This window comes from Pteropus medius, unplaced genomic scaffold (genome assembly GCF_902729225.1).
Source record: "Pteropus medius unplaced genomic scaffold, Ma_sr-lr_union100, whole genome shotgun sequence".
Taxonomy (NCBI): Eukaryota; Metazoa; Chordata; class Mammalia; order Chiroptera; family Pteropodidae; genus Pteropus; species Pteropus medius.
The window spans coordinates 56010463-56028496 of NW_024344378.1; the positions used below are offsets into that span (position 1 = coordinate 56010463).

General features: G+C 33.8%; 1 pseudogene; it reads left to right on the forward strand.

Moving 5' to 3' along the window:
* Positions 1 to 390: 390 nt before the first annotated feature.
* On the forward strand, positions 391 to 509 carry LOC120609980 (uncharacterized; annotated as a pseudogene).
* The last annotated feature ends 17525 nt before the right edge of the window (positions 510 to 18034 follow it).

Below are 18034 nucleotides of genomic sequence, written 5' to 3' on the forward strand. Positions count from 1 at the left end.
AAAGGGTATTGTTTTCTGAAGGACATAGTAGGCAGAGCAAGAATCAGTGTGCCAGAAAGTTCCAGTCAAGATGGTGGAGTAGGTAAAGACTGTTTTTGCCTCTACTCACAACCACCTCAAAATTATAACTGAACTACAGAATAGCCATCTTTGCAAGTCACCTGAAGTCTAGCTGAACAGAAGTCCTACCACTGAGGACATACAGAAGAGGCCACCTCAGGACTGGTAGGAGACATGGAGACATGAAATGAGCTGGTCCCATACCCACGTGTCATGGTAGAGAATCAGGAAAAATATCTCGTCTGCGGAGGTCTTCCCAGAAGAGTGAGGGGTCCTGGCCCCACACTAGTCTCCTCAGCACAGGAATCCAGTGTTGGAAAGAGAAATCTCATCTGTGGCCATGCTACCCTGAACAAGCCTGATCCCATCTGATCTCGGAAGCTAAGCTGGGTCTGGCCTGGTTAGTACTTGGATGGGAGATCACCTAGGAAGACCAGGTGCTGGAGGCATAAAAAAAAAATAAGGGATTGTAAGCTAACAAGGTCCTTGCAATCTGTGAGATCAACTAAGGGTTGCCTCACCTAAAAAAAAATAAAAAAAGAGAGAGAGATTAAGCAAGAGAGAGAGGGACGGAGAGAGAGAGAGAGGGAGAGAGAGAGAAAGAGAGAGAGAAATTCTGGCTGTGAAAACCAGTGGAGATTGTGGCTGAGTGAGATGAAGGGCTGAGAGAGTGGCAGACTTTCCTAATAAGGGGCCGATGTGAGAACTTATTGCTGACAGATTTGCTCACTCTGAGCTTCAGCTTTGGGGCAGTAGCTTGAAAGTCAGCAGGGACATATGGGGAGGAACTGAGTTGTCTGGCTTCAGGGCAAGGGCTGGAAGCTCAGCTTTCTCCTCTACAGAAGTGCTGGCAGAGAGCATTGTTCCTTTGTTGAGCTCTCCCCTCTCCCAGCTTGCAGACCCAGGCTGGCACCATATCTGAGTCTTCGTTGACATAGCTAACACTGGTCACCCTTCCCTGGTGATTCTCTGAGACCCGTGCCAGCCGCCCACTAAAGCCACTTCTGGTAGCTTTTCGATACAAATAGCCTGTCTTGGCTTATGCTGAGGACTTTCCTAAAATATCTCAAAGGTTTACAAAACTAAACAAGCAGCATTTGGCCTCAGCATGCCCTGTACCTCTTTCTGAGCAGCCCCAAGCCTGAAACTGGGGAAGCTAGGTTTGGTTTGTGGCTTGGCTTCTCAAGACACTTACAAGCCCAGTGTGGGTGGTGGCCATCTGTGTATTGCTTAATGCCTCATGCCAAGTGGCTCCAGGCAGGACATAGGCTGCAGCTGAACTAGGCTTGCAGCAGGGCCCCTGCCAGGAGACCCCAGCCTGCACACCCAGTGGCCTGCTTTGGTCTAAGTTGGAGCCCAACTGGGGTCACATCTGAGGATGTCACACTCAAAGATAGAGCTGGCACCACAATCCTGCTAAAGCAAATCCTGCTTTGTAGGGTCAGCCCCTGTACAACAGCTCCTCCACTGGCCATGGCCAGTCATCACAACCAATCAACCTGAGGGTCATTCCCTCCCATTGACAAGCAAACAGGAACAAAGCCTGACTGGAGGGCAGACACAACCCATACAAAAGACATACCTGGATCACCCACTCAGGTGACGAGGGAAGACTGTGCCACTGAGACCCGCAGCATGCCTACTACCTAAGGCCAGTCTACTAAGATCGGGAGACAGAGTAGTCCTACTTAATACATAGAAACAAACACAAAGAGACAACCAAAATGGGGAGACAAAGAAACATATCCCAAATGAAAGAATGGAACAAAGCTCCAGAAAAAGAACTAAACAAAATGGAGACAAGTAATCTACCAGGTGCAGAGTTCAAAACACTGATTATAAGGACACTCAATAAACTTAGAAGAGTAGATGAATTTAGTGAGAACTTTTACAAAGAGACAGAAACATAAAAAAGAACCAGTCGGAAATGAAGAATACGATAACTGAACTGAATAATACCTTAGGAGGAATTAAAAATATATTAGATAAAGCAGAGGATCAAATCAGTGATTTAAAAGATAAGGTAGCAGAAAACAATCAGAAAGCAATGAGAAAAAAAAATGAGAATTGTATAAGAGGTCTCTAGAACAATATCAAGCATAACAACATTCACATCACAGGGCTACCAGAAGGAGAAGGGAGAGAGCAAGAAGTTAAAAACCTATTTCAAGAAATAATGACTGAAAACTTCCTTAACCTGGTGAAGGAAATAGACATACAAGCCCAGGAAATACAGAGAGTTCCAAACAAGATGAACCTAAAGAGGCCCACATCAAGACCCGTCATCATTAAAATCCTAAAGGTTAAAAACAAAGAGAGAACCTTAAAAACAGCAAGAGAAAAGCAGTTAGTTATCTACAAGGGAGCTCCCATAAGACTGTCAGCTGATTATTCAACAGAAACTTTGCAAGCAAGGGACTGGCACAAAATATTCAAAGCAATGAAAAGTCAGGACCTACAACCAAGATGACTCTACCCAGCAAAGTTATCATGTAAAATTGAAAGACACCTAAAGAACTTCCCAAACAAGGAAAAGCTAAAGGAGTTCATCATCACCAAGCCAGTATTACAGGAAATGTTAGAGGGTCTTCTTTAAGAAGAAGAAAAAATAAATAAAGACACGCATAGACTGAAAGTAGAGAAATGAAAAAAGATATTTCATAAAAATGGAAACAAACAGAAAATATCTGGGATAGCAATACTTATACCAGACAAAGTAGACTTTAAAACAAAGGCTATAACAAGAGACAAAGAAGGACCCAGTTATTTCACTTCTAAGTATTTTTCCAAAGAAACCCAAAGTGCTACTTTGAAGTGACATGTGAATTGATATGTTCATTATAGCATTGTTTCCTGTATCCAAGAGCTGGTGGTGTCTTGGGTATCCACCAATGGATGAATGGATAAAGAAGAGGTGGTACATATATACAGTGGAATATTATTCAGACATTGAAAAGAATGAAATCTTGCCATCTGCAATAACATGGATGGACCTGGAGAGTATTGTGCTGAGTGGGGTAAGTCAGGCAGAGAAAGGCAAATGTTATATGAGAAACCTAGAGAATGGGGAAAACAAACAAACACCAGAAACAAGCTCATAGATACAGAGAGCATTTTGATAATTGTCAGATTAGGGGGTATGGGAATTAGTAAAGGGGGGAGGTTAAGAGGTACAAATTCGTAGTTACAAAAGTCATGGGGATGTAGAGTATAGCATGGAGAATATAGTCAGTAATATTGTAATAACTATGTATGGTGTCAAATGGGTACTAAATTTATTGGAGTGATCACTTTATAAGTTTTATAAATGTCTAACCACTGTGTTTTATACCTGAAACTACTATAATATTGTACAGCAACTGTAATCGAAAAAAAATTAAAATATAAAAATTAAAACCAAAACCAAACCAAACAAAAAAGTCAAAATATGATTTAAGTGTTTACTACAATGAAGAAAGAGGTAAGTGATTAGAGAGAGGGTAGCTGGGGGAAGAGGGGAAGGATGATAGGCAGAGCTTGGAGAATTTTTAGGGCAGCGAAAATATTCATATATATACATATATATGTATGTGTGTATATATATGTATGTATGTGTATATATATGTGTACATGTGTGTGTGTGTGTGTGTGTGTGTGTGTGTGTGTGTGTATTTATACATTCATCTAAACCCATTGAATGTACAAACCAAGATTGAACTCTTAGGTAAACTACAGACTTTGGGTAATTATGATGGTTGATATAGTTTCATCCTTGGTTAAAAAATAGTACCATTCTGGTGAGTTATGTGGATAATGAGGGAGGCTATGAATGTGTGGGGGAAGAATGAATATGGGAAATCTTTGTAGCTTCCTCCTAATTTTATTGTAAACCTAAATCTGCTCTAAAATAATAGTTTTTAAAAAGTGGAAAAAAGTAGCTAGTAAATTTTAAAAAATCAGTTTGATGCAGATTTCTTCTCCATACCCAACCCCTGCCACTTAACCTCAGTGTTCTTTAATCTCTTGCCCATTTCTTAACCCACATGATACTGTATGGCACATTGTACTAATTGATTCCAGACTTGTGTCCATGGGCATGATAGTAATCTTGTTCAATGGCAGAGATGAAAATAAGTGTGGACAGTGTTTCCTTCCCAGGTAGAAGACTTTATGGTCATGGTTTGTCTCTTTGGGAGAGTTTCCATATTTTCTAGAAAAGAATACTCACATGGACCCTCTCAGTGGATAGAAGAGTACCTGGTGTGCCTTTTCTGCCTGTGCCCAGCTCTTCTCCAGTGATTCATACATGCTGCTTTTTATAGGAAGGGAGAGGTCAAGTTAATGGTGCCAAAGCTCTGCAGGGCTGGACAAAAGGCTATACCCGGGAGGCAAACATTCACCTTTCTAAAGTGTGTTAAGGGAGAGCAAAGAAAAGTGCACAGTCAGAATTAAAATGAAATGCCTTGGATAGTCAGCATGAAAGGTAAAGGATTTGTGAAAGATTTCTTAGGTTTTTCTTTTTTGAAAAAGATACAGCCTTTAAAATAAGTAAGACTTTCTTCAAGGTCCAAGAGACTCCATGATCTCACTTTGAGCTTTGAATGACAATGCCCCCATTGCTTATTTCAATAGAGGCTTTCAGAATTCATTAGCTTAAGGGGAGGAACATAGCATGGGGAAAGAAGAAAGAGAAGGTGAGGGGTACGATCCAGCCAAAAATATCCCAACATAATTTCTTTATCCTGATGTTGAAGAGGGAAAAATATGTAACTGCTTGATATATAATAGTTCATGGAGTCAGTTTTTGAATCATGAAATGACACTGTTATATCACTCAATTTAGTGAAAAATTAAAATAATAATAATCATGAGAGAAACAGAAACTGAACTGAAGAAACTGAAGTACTGAGTGCCCTCACTAGGAGAGGCCTATTACTACCATATCAGATGAGTTCATCCTCTGGTACCATAACAAATGTTTTAGCTTTGTTCCCTTTATGCTCATGGGGTCTTTGCAAATGCAAGTTATCTGGTCTTGGGTGATATAGGACACATGTTGAAGTGTTAGAAAACCACCAGAGGCACCTGGGCCATTCACAAACTGGTAGTACAGTAAGTAGAGTCAGACAACAGGAGAGTTTGATTGCTTATTTTAAGATATGAGTTGTTATATTGATGGCAGAATTAGAAAAAGAATGAAGATTTTATTGCAGTTAGACAAAGAGCCTAACTCCTAGAGTCTCATCTAAGATTGGCACACCACAGAGCTTGCTCCTCTATATTGATAGGCTTAAACTAGGTGACAAGATATACTAGTTTCTGATAGACAAAATGTCCTTTTTACTGACTTTATTATACCAATCCTCAAATGGCCAAGGCAACTAGAGTAAAAACTGATGTTGGAGAAAATTTAAGGTAAAATGATTTCAGAAATCTGTCAATGATAAAAGTGGTACCCCACAAGTTTCCTAATCAAAATGCTTCTCTAGTTAGCAGATGAAAATATTTTAGTCTTGAAAGTTTGACCTTCCATTACCTTCTGTCCTATTTTCCTCATATTGCAAGTCTCACAACAGAGAAAGAGAACAAAATTGAATACAAAAATGAAGCTATACCAGAGTAGGTGAGAGAGAGTGAGGAGTTCCTGATTTTAATCAGGGTCAGCAGACACCAGTTTTTTGGCTTCAAACAAAGTTATCAGCTGCTCAAGTATTGGTCTCTCAACTGCACAAACCACGCTGCTTACCTGGACATGGCGTGTGTCTAAGAGTGGGGGCAGGGGTGGGGGAGAGAAATGCTTAAGAGATTCAGGCTTAGGCCTGAAGGCATTTGAACCTGAGCTCAAAGCCTCTTTCTTCAGCTGCCCTTCAGTGTTCACACTATGTGCAGCTGGACAGGACACTTCTTTCAGGCTTTGTACAAGATCTACAGGAATCCTACAGAGGATGCGAGACTTTTCCAGAAGAAAGATCTTCCTTGATGTGGGGGACTCGACTGATAGATATTGAAAGACACAGCTAACTTAGCAAAGGTTTCTAGCCATTTCTAAGATAGGCTTTCTTCTGTAAAACATCATCATGAGTTTCCCCCAGCAATGAGAAAAGCCTGACAGGCATTCAGAAAAACATCTGTCCAAACTTAAGATAAGGAAGGATTTCTTAACTAGAGTACAAAAAGCACAAATCATAAAAATAACATGGTGATTTTGGTAATATTATAATTAATTTATTTGTTTATTAAGAAATAAATACACATATACAATAAAAATTCAAAATCTTTAAAAAGGGTATTTGCAACACATATAAACCCCTCCCTCTCAAAAGAAATAATATACATTATAATACACTAAGAAAACAAATAATCTGGGTGGAGAAAGGGATCAGCAAAACTATAAACAGAAAATTCACAGAAGAAATCTGAATAGACAGTATAGATATGACAAAATACGCTACGTTATTACTAATCATAGAAATTCAAAGTTAAACCACAAATTTCACACTAATCAGGCTGAAAAAAATCTAAGGAACAAAAAGAACAAACTAATCAAAAACAGACTCACAAATATAGAGGACGATAGGGTGACTGCCAAAGGGGAGGAGGGTTGGGAGGCTGGGAGAAAGGGGTGAAGGATTAAAGAAGTACAAATTAGTAGTTGATAGATGGTCATGGGGATAGGGCACACATCATAGGGAATGCAGTTAGTATTAATGTAATGGCTAGCTGAAAAGCCAGAGGAAAGAAAGAGCAATTAGGGGGATCGTTTTATAAACTATATAAATGTCTAACCAATGTACTGTATACTTGAAACTAATAGTAAAATAAAATTTAAAAAAATTTAAGTCTGATTATATCATGTTGGTAAGGATGTGGAGCCACAAGGATAATATACTTTGCCGGTGAATATGTATTCTTGCGCGATGTCTTTGAAAAACAATCTGAGCATAACCGATAAAGTCAAAGTTACCCGAATCCCTGAGCTGGCAATTCCACTTTTTGGTATGTACCACTGAGGTATTCTTGAACATGTATGCCAGCAAATATGTAGAAAACACTTATGATAACATCGTTCCTGAGAGCAAGATCCAGAACCAGTGTGAATGTACATTATCTGGAGAATGAATAATTCAATTATGATGTATTCAAACATCAAAAATTAGAATTCAACACAATAGTAAAATGAAAGAACTAGAACTACATATATCAAACATAATTGAAAAAAGTTGTAATAAACATATGACTAAATATATGAGAACTATGTATATTTTATATAAGAAATATATATGTATATATATGAAAACATATTGCTTGGAGAATCATAAAAATTAGTTAAAAATGTGAATACAAGCGTAGGAATAAAATCGCTAAATTCAGGAGTGTATTTTTCTTGGAAAGGAAAGATAAGAAATGGGAAAAGGTCCAAAGGGATATTTAGATGTGTTTTATTCCTGCTGACAATATTTTATTCCTTGTTCAGGATGTGGAGGTGCAAATATTAAATGTATTCTTTTAATATCTGTTTGTATTTCTTAAATATAGTAAATTAACTTTTAAAAAAGGAAGTCATGCTATCTTGTGCGTGTGGTGTATGGTAAGGCTCTTATTCCATTTCCCTCAAAGCAAAATATCACTTTCAATACATTCTCCACACTTTCCCAAAGCTATATAATCCATTAAAAGAAGTAACAAGAAAAGAGAACTGGGAAAACAGACAACAAACAAAAAAGCTATTTCACATCAGGAAGACTGATGGCTAAGTGGACCTGCCCATCATATAAAGAAGATTTTTTTTTTTTTGTAATGTGTGTTTGACCACCTTCCATCCTTCTACCCTTTTTGTTAAATACCTTCATTTCCCTCTGAAAGATTCTCCCCCTTCCATTTACAACCCGCATGTTTACATAGACCTCTGTGGAAGATTTGACCTAAGTCAAAGCTAGTCATTAGGCTATAATGACTGATTCAAGAATATATTGTCCAATAAGAGTCACTGAAATTCAAAAGATTTTTCAGGGAGTCATTGGAAAGGGCCTCTTACCTTCTACTTTCCTCTGAGGCCGAGAGTGAATAGAGGCTCCAAAGCTGCTTGAGGCTCTTTGTGACTAGGAAGTTTTCCAGCTAGTCTGAGCATGAAGACTGTGAGGAAATCCAAGTGCATAAACAGAGTGGGAGAAAAGAGGTCCTGATGGATTTGTCAAACCTTCCAATCCAGCTGTGTTGGACTCTAGCCCCGCCTCTGAGCTCTCCAGTACTAAAGGTCAATATACTCTCTTAATAAACATGATTTGACTTTTTTCCTTTCTTGAAACCAAAATGATACTGATGATAAATCTTTCATTAGCAGTAAAATATCAAAATAAACTCTCCTGTTAGTAATATAAGCAATTACAATTTTGGCTGAAAGCTAAGCACTCTGCCCTTCATGCCCACCCATCTCTCACCTGGCAGGCCATTAGTTCCTCTGAAACAGTTTCCTAACCTCAGCTAAAACAAAAACAACAACAACAACAACAAAAACAAACAAAAAACAAAACAAAACAAAAAAACAAACAAACAAAAAAAACAAACAAAAGAAAACACCGCTGGCTCCACTCAGATTGGACACCTAGTCCTTTGGTCACAGAACTTCCTATTTAAAACAACTAAAATTGCCTTCCCAGAAATTAAGCCCTTCTTTCGACTAGAGACACTTATCCCAACCAAAAACACTTGCTGAATACCCAGTGAGGGGGCCACTGGGTCTATCTCCACTTTGAACACCTAAGAAAAATGAAGAACAAGGAGGTGAGTCTGTGAAGAGGTCATTTGTTTCTTTTGTCAGGTGTTTTACAACACAAGTGATGGCCTAAATTTAAAAAGTCTTTAAACAACTTGTACCCAGACTAATGAAAATCAAAGTTCAAGGGCTTGTTTCAATTCTGATGAGCAATCTACCTATTTGTAAGGATTTACTGACTAGCTGGGGAATATTTAAATTTGCATTTCACTTGCCACTTTAGGATTTTTTCCAAGAGGATTTAATCTTCTTTCCTCTTTCTGATATCTAGCTGTTATTTAAAAGGTCTTGACTTGCTATTCTTAAATGAAATTATCCTTGTCTTCTTCTTCAGTTAAATGAAACCAACTTTAAATAACTCACCTAGGCAGTTGAGTTTTTAAACTTTTGAACAAACAATTTCTCTCCAAGTCCCTATATGTCGTGATGTGTTCTATTTTAACCTATTCCATTTTATTTCTTTTTATTTTTAAAATATCTTGGTAAAGACTTACTAAATTGGCTACTGATAAAATGATTTCTCTTTTCCAGAGTTGTTTGATATTTGTTTAAAAAATCTTTAAATTGGCAAAGACATTTTTTTAACTTCCTTCATCTTTTATCTAATCTAAGAATATTTTAAATCAGTGAATGAAGGTAACAGGACCAAGAGTCATGTGAGTTGTATCAGTTTCCCTGCACTTAGCTCCAAAGAGACTTTTCCAGTCATTTGCTTTTTGCACTTAGGTACATTTAGTATCCTTTCTCTGCTCTGCACAAAGAAGACCGATTCTATATTTCTCAGGTTCTTTTTCCAACTACCAGTTAGGTTGATCTAAAGGATGCATGGAAAATAAGTGGCAGGCAAGGGGAGGGAGGAATCACATTTCTTCCTCTCTTCTTGGTACCGGCTGTACGTACCATGTGATCCTCTCTCTTGTTGGCAGCCCCTATTCTGATTCTGGGCTTTTTGTTTCATACTGATATCTAGCTGATAGACTTGGCTCCTAGCTTCTGTAAATACCTCCTCATATTGTTCTCCTGTCCTAGGAGTAGATGCAGCTTTCTGTTATAAATCTATAGATTGTTTTCTCATCCCTTATTTGGCTTTGTGATGCTTCTAGTACTTTTGTTAATTAGTTCTCATACTAAATTCCTTTCATGGAACTACCTGGCACTCACTCTTTCTTTAAACTGACACATTAGACTGATGTGTTATCAATTTGGCCCACATCTCGAACTTTAGTTCTAGGAATAGGTGGATTCGAGAGATCAAAATTGTGGACAGAAAAGTATTATAGAATTTATGAGCTCAATATTCTGTGTGAAGTTTTCTCTTGAGGTATTTGCAAATTCCTAACAGGAATGAACAAGTATTTAACACATTAAAAAGCTAAGCAGAGATTTCCATAATCTCAAGGTATGAGAGAGAAAAAAGCTGTCTTAATTCCTGAGTAGATCAAGGTAGTCTTCCCAAGGTAGTCTGTCAGAAGAAAATTGAATTCTATCTAGAGGAATATAATCATCCAAAGCCTATGTATTTTAAAGATATACAATAAAACTAAATATGACAGAAGAAAAAAAGACCATATGGCTAAAAAGAGAAAAAAGAAAAGCAGGGCAGAGCTATAATGTAATAAAACTCCAGATATGCAATGTAACTCCAGAATTTGGAGTTATCAGACAGGTACTTTTAAGAAAATGTAGTTCACATATTTAGGAAAATTAATTAAAAAATTCAATGGAGAACTAGAATCTATAAAAAGAGTAAAATGGAAATTCTAGAACTGAAATCATTGTAATAGATGGGTTCAACAGAAGTTTGGTTGCAACAGAACTAATTAATAGTGAACTAAAATATACTGTAGAAAATATGTATATTGGTTCACAGAGAGAAAACAAATAAAGGCTAAAAATAGTACATTCCAGAATATATATAATTGAAGTCTCAGGAGGAAGAAGAAAAAGAAAAATAAAAAAGGGCAGAAGAAATGTTTGAAGAGTTACAATCTAAGAATTTCACAAAATCTAGTGAAAGACCTCAAGACCAAATCAAAGAGGTTCTGAAAACCATAACCAGAATAAATACAAAGAAATTTATGCTTGAATACATTATAATAAAACAGCTATAACCAAAGGCAAAGTGAAAATCTTAAAATCAACCAGTGAAAAAGAAGGCTCATTAAATTCAAAAGAACAACAATTAGACTGACACAAACAAAGTAAAAGAAGACCAAGTTCTGAAAGAAAATATTTGCTAAGCTGGAGTTCTATATTTTCAAAAATGATTGTAAAGTACTTTTCAGACAAACAAAAAGATAATTTATTGCCAATAGTCTCACACTAAAATAAAGAATAAAAATATAGAAACATGTCATAAAGATTAAAGGTTTTATTCAAATTATAAAGGCATACATTTATCTTCACATAATAAGAAAATAACATAAGATTAAATATATACACAAGGCAAAAGTAAAAGGATATCAACGAATACAAAATCATATTTGGAGATTTTAGCGTCTTTTTCACAGTAACTGATAATAAAAGAAGATATTAAATCAGTAGAGCCATAGAAGACTTTTTATAATCCAATAAACAAATGTAACACATATGTATGTGTGTGTATACACATATATATATCTTACTATACCCAAAACTTCCAAGATATAAGAATATATTTTATATTATTTTTTAAAGTGAACATGGAATTTTTACCAAAAAGACCATAGGATCAGCCACTTCTACAAATTTCAAAGGAGCAACAATCAGACTGACACAAACAACATAAGATAAAAGAAGACGAAGTTCCGAAAGAAAATATTTGTTAAACTAAAGTTCTATATTTTGAAATCATAAAAAGTATATTCTCCAACCACGGTGGAATCCATCTAGAAACAAAATATCCAAATACTTGAATATGAAACAAAAATGTATCTAAATAAACCATGGGCCAGAGAATAAATAACAATGGAAATTAGAATATATTTTGCTTCGAATAATAAAAATAAAGCATATCAAAACTTGTAGGATGCAATTAAAGCTATACTTAAAAGAAAATTTATAGCTTAAGTTGATAAAATAAAAAGACTGAAAACAGATGCTTTGAAAAGCTTATAGCATGAATTACAAGAAGTCAGGAAAAAAAGGCACAAAATAAATAAGGAATATTTTTATAAGATGAATAAAAATCAATAAAGCCAAATATTATTTCTTTGAAAATACCATTTAAATTGATATCCTCTAGCAAGACCAAACATGAGAGTAAAAAAGAAGGCTTGCATAACCAATATCAGGAATGAAAAAGGGAGCATTACTGTAGATTCTACAGGTGTTAAAATATTTATGAGAAATACATTGTAAACTTTTGCCAAGGATATCTCCTGTCTCCACTTGCATCCGATATTGTATTGGCGGTCCTAAGCAGTGCAATAAGATTAAAAAAAAGAACCAAAATTTTTAAGAATTGAAAAGGAAAGAATGCATTATTATTTCTATACATGTGGAAAATTCAAAAGGATCGACAGATAAATTATTAAAATTTATAAATCAAGTAGCCAGGCTGCTGAACATAAATGAGATATACAAACAAATCAATTAGATTTCTATATACTAACAAAAATAATTAGAAAGTAAAAATATAAAATATATAACTTACAATAGCATTAAAATATCAAATATCTAGAAATAAATATAATAAACTATATATAAAATTACTGTACAAAAAAACTAAAAAGTGCTAAGAGAAATTAAATAAATAAAGGGAGGTATATACCATATTATGAAAAAAAAGAATTAATATTAAGGTGTCATTTCCTTCAAATATACTTATAGATTCTACTGCTAATCAAACAAAGTCACCAAAATCATCCATTGCCTTAGTGGAAATTGATAAATTGGTTCTAAAACTTATGTGAAAATATACAGAAGTCAAAATAGCTAAAATATTTTGAAGAAGAATACAAAGTTGGAACATTTATATTACTAGAAACCAAGTATGATTATAAAACTACAGTAATTTAAAACTGCAGTGTTAAAAATGGAGAAATGCACAAGCGAGACAGAATAGAGAATTCAGAAAAAGGTTCACACATCCAATATATGACAAAGATGTCACTGTAATAAAACAAAGTAAGGGTGCTCTTGATGATGAAATAGATCAAGACATAAATGAAAAAACAAACAAACAAACTACATCTAGCCTCTATTGAGCCCACATAAAAAAATTACCGATAGATTATAGACCTAAATATGAAGTAAAATAATAAAGCATTAGAAGACAATATAGAGAATGTCTTCAGGAGCATTAAGAAAGCCAGAATTTTTTTAAACAGGACCCACAAAACACTAAACATGATGGAAAAGATTGAAGTGAACTTCATTTAATTATAAGTTCTTGTTTTCAAAATACACTATAAAAAGGGAAAAAATACAAGGTAGGGAAGATATTTGTTTTACATATATCTTCCACATGTTTAAAATACATACATACATACATACATACATACATACATACATACATACATACATACACATATTTATACATAAGTATGTGTAGTTATATAGTTTTAGTTTATATGTCTATAAATGATATAAATCTTTAAAAACAAGTTGAGTGCTATAGTTGTTAAAACAGCATGTTGGAAAAGATGGCTTCCAAATGTTCCATAATCACAAGAAAAATTGATCAATGTCATTAGTCATCAGGAAATATTACTTAAGGCATCAACCTAAATAGACAAATTTATATATTATATGTGAAAACTGTGTTTCTATAACAGGAAAACAAACTCATCATAAGTGTTAAGAAAGTATGCATTAACTGGCACATTAATACAGTGCTAATGGGAATAGAAATGTATACTATACTTTAGAAAATGTTTTGATAATTTCTACCAAGACTTAAGTTTTGTATACCCTAGGACTCAATAATTCCACTTTAAAGTTTGTGTGCAACAGAGATATGTATCTATCTGCATGCGTGTAGACAATGAATAAGAATGAATAAAAGTGTTTCTAGCAACAGTAATTATAATAGCAACAGACTGACAAAACCAAAATGTCCACTAACAGTGCAAGAGATGAAGAATATAGTATATATTTAAAAGATAGTAATAAATTACTGCTACATACAAAAATATGGATATAACTTACAGACAAAATGTTGAGTGAAAGAAGCCAAACACAGCAGTATATGTTATATGCTTCTATTCATATAAAGTACAAAAAAAAAAACCCACAAAAATAATCTATGATGTTAAAAGTAGAATAGTCATTATTTTTGGAGGTGTAATGATATGAATGGCTATGAGGGATTTTTTGAGGTGCCGGTAATATTCTATAACAGGGGTCAACAACTTATTCTGTAAAGGACTAGATAGTAAATATTTCAGGCTTTGTGAGACATATGATCCCTGTTGCAACAACTCAACTATGTCCTTGTAGTGTAAAAGCAGTCATAGACAATATAAAAAAGAGTATGAATATTTATGAACACTAGAATTTGAATTTCATATAATCTTCATATGGATTTTGTAAAATATGATTCTCTTTTGATGTTCTCAACCATTTAAAAATGTGAAAAACATTCTTAAATTGCAAGCTGTATAGTAACAGGTAGCAGGCCAGATTTGACCCCATTTTACATGCTGCTTTTTACCTAGCTTGCAGTTAAGTGGATATGTTCACTGTAATAATTCATTAAGCTGTAAACTTAAAACTTGGTCTACCTTAATGCCGTATAATGTATTTCAATAGAACTCTTTTTAGTAAAAAATGCTGAAAAAATCTAAGTAACCTTGAGTTTGTCAATTAGTTTTTAGGTAAAACCCAAAAAGCATTATCCTTGAAAGAAAAATGAAAGAAAAGCATTATCCTTGAAACAAAACTTCTGCTCTGTGAAAATTCTTCTTAAGAATGAAAAGACACACCATAGCCTGGAAGAAAATATTTGCAAAGCATATGTGATAAAGACCTTATGTCCAAAATATATAAAGAACTCTTAAACTCAACAATATGAAAACAAACAACCCAGTTAAAAATGAGCAAAAGATCAGTACAGACACCTAACCAAAGAGAATATATGGATAGTAACAGTGCATTAAAATACACTCAATAATATGCCAATAAAGAATTTCAAATTAAAAGAACAATGGGGTACCACTACACACTTATTAAAATAGCTAATATTAAAAAAAATATTGACAAAAACAAATGCTGGAAAGGACATGGAGCAACAGGAGCTCTCACTCATTGATGGTGGAAATGCAAACTGATATGTCACTTTAAAAGACAGTTTGGTAATTTCTTATAAAGTTAAACATCATCTGACAATACAATCCAGCAATCATACTACTAGGTATTTACCCAAATGTGTTGAAAACTTATGTCCACACAAAAGCCTGCATGCAAATGTTTATAGCATTTGTAAAAATTCACAGAAGTTTACAGCACAAAGCATGAATCTTAATATATGCATATTTAAAAAAATAGGAGATCATGGGATCTCTAGACTATGGCAAAAGGACCTAACTGTATTACAAATGTGTTTAACAACCATACTTTAGAGAATAGAGGGATGGGTTTCCTGACATAAGTGACTTTGGAAATGAGTGGAACCTGTAAGGCTAAAGGCAAAAGGAATTGTACATAAGTACTGTATGCTAGTTGGTAAAGATTTTTTCCTCCATAGGGGTATAGTTTAACTAATGAAAGTGCTCCACATGTATATTGGAAATGAATGGTAGATGATGGGAACCAGATTTCTCACTATTGGAGTGGGAAATTACAGATAAGTCTGGAGAGAAGTCATAATACGTCTTCAGATTATACCCCTTTTTTTCATGTTTTTGGGTGAATCATCGCAGTAGGTAATAGGAGTATTCTTGGAAGGCATTCCAACACATGTAATAATCAATAACAATTTAACAAAGAAAGGACCATGAACAACATAAATATTTCTAATTGAAATCAAATGAAATGTATTTCTGTTTCACTGTTTTTTCAGGTAGAATCTCAGAGACATAGAACATCTGAAATGCCATCTGCTATAAGAACAAATGCAACTGAGGTCAAGATGATCTAAAACCAATTACAGTTATACATAAAATGACATAACAATTTGGTCTGAAGAATTTTACAGAAACATTTTTTATGTGAACACATTGCTAGGGCCTTTCCCAAAGCCTTGGAAAGACCCAGGAAAATGTAGTTAAGCTTTATAAGTTTTATGGTAAATTCATCTCTGTTGCTACCTTTTTTTACTCTATGGCTTGCCTTTTGAGTCTTTTAATAATATCTTTGGAGACATAGAAATTCTTAATTTTTACATTATCCAAATTATCAATAATTTCCTCATTTTTAAAGTTGTGTCTTGTTTTAAAAATATTACCTACTCTAAAGTCATAAAATGTTTTCATGTTATCTTACGGAAGATTTTTTTCCTTTAAATTTTACAGATTTGTTTTATATTTTGATCTATAATCTATTTGAAATTAATTATTGTGAAATAAAGATCAAAATTTATTTTAATACAAATATTAAATATTATATATATCATTTATTGAAATGCATACATTAAAACAAAAATACATAAACACATCAAAATACATGTATTCATAAATGTATAAATTAAATTAAGTATATGAATTAAAAGTATTTATTACATATATTTATGGCTATATATTGTCCTATAATCATGGCTTTATTAAACCATAAATCTTAATATACTTTCTTTTATTATCATTTAGTTTAAAATATTTTTAAAATTTTCTCTTTGATTTCTTCTTTTGTCCTTGGAACATTTGAAAGAGTATCACTGTATATTTGAAGTCAGCAGTTATTCTTATTGACATTCTCTTGAATGTAATGAGCCTTTTTTATTTTAGTAATTTTAATTCTTCTATTTTCCTTTGTTTTCAGCAGCTTTGCTATCATGTGTCCTGGTGTGGTTTTGTTTATTCTGACTAGATTTGTAAATCTATTGCTTGATTTCTTTCATATATTTTAGAAAATTCTCAGCAATCAACACTTCACCTATAGCTTCTGCCTCATTCTCTTTCATCTCTTTCTAGAATGACAATTACATGTCAAACCGTTTATCATCTCTTTCTTATTTCTTTGTTTTCCATCATTTTGGCTATTAATGAACCAATTATTATATTTTCTTTTGACCTATCTTCTTTTTCCCTAATTTAATCTTTAATTGTGTTTAATCTGATGATAATTCTATTTGTTGAGTTTATGGTTTTAGTTCATATATTTTGCTTCTGATTTTCGTTTGATTTTTTTTTAACATTACAAACTGTCAATGTCTTCCATCTTGCCTTTTAATTTCTAGAGTGTCAATCTTAATTATTATAAAATATCAACTAATACTCATATTAGAATATTCTGAGTGTCTTAATTTCTTGCTTATGATTGCTTTTTTTTTGGTTGCCAAGTTATTTTTTATAGAGTCAGTCATTACATATGAATAGAAAGATGTGAATAGGTAGATGATATGTTCTCATTTAACTCTGTGTCCTCTACTTTCTAGATATTGAAATAACAGAATTTAATTGTATTGGCAATTGTCTCATTTCATCAAGCATATTTTTAAATATTTTGTCAATATTTACTGGTTGTTCTGGATGGAAGTATTGATCCAAATCCAGCTAATTCTCTATTGCTTATAATAGAAGTAAATTGATCTATTTTTTCAAATTGGGTCTAGTTTTTTGTGTGTGTGGTTTTATTTTTTACTGATATAGGTTTTGTTATTTCCAAAAAACAATATTATTTCAATTATTATTGGCTTATAATATGCTTGTATAGTAGATGTCAAAAACGATCATAAAATTTTCTCTCTTTTTAATGTGACTTTGAAATCCTTCTCACCCAGAAATGGAATATATTTCTATATCCTGGTGTCTGGGTTTGGCCAATTCTTTGGCTAATGGAATATTAGGGAATATGATGTAAACAGAGATTTAGAACGCACATATGCATTTTAACATTCTCTCTTTTGTAACCACCATTATTTACCATGTGATTGAGCCTGGGATATTTTAGAGATATGAATGATTAGAGATATGGCACTTATCATCCTAGATGACTTTGAGCCAGTCACCAGATATTTGAATGAGACCATTTTTGTCCATATAGTCCCAACAACCTAACTAAAAAAATCATGAAAAAAAAAAAACATATTATTATTCTAAGTTTCAGAGTAGTTTATCATTGAACAAAAACTAACTTTTACAGAAA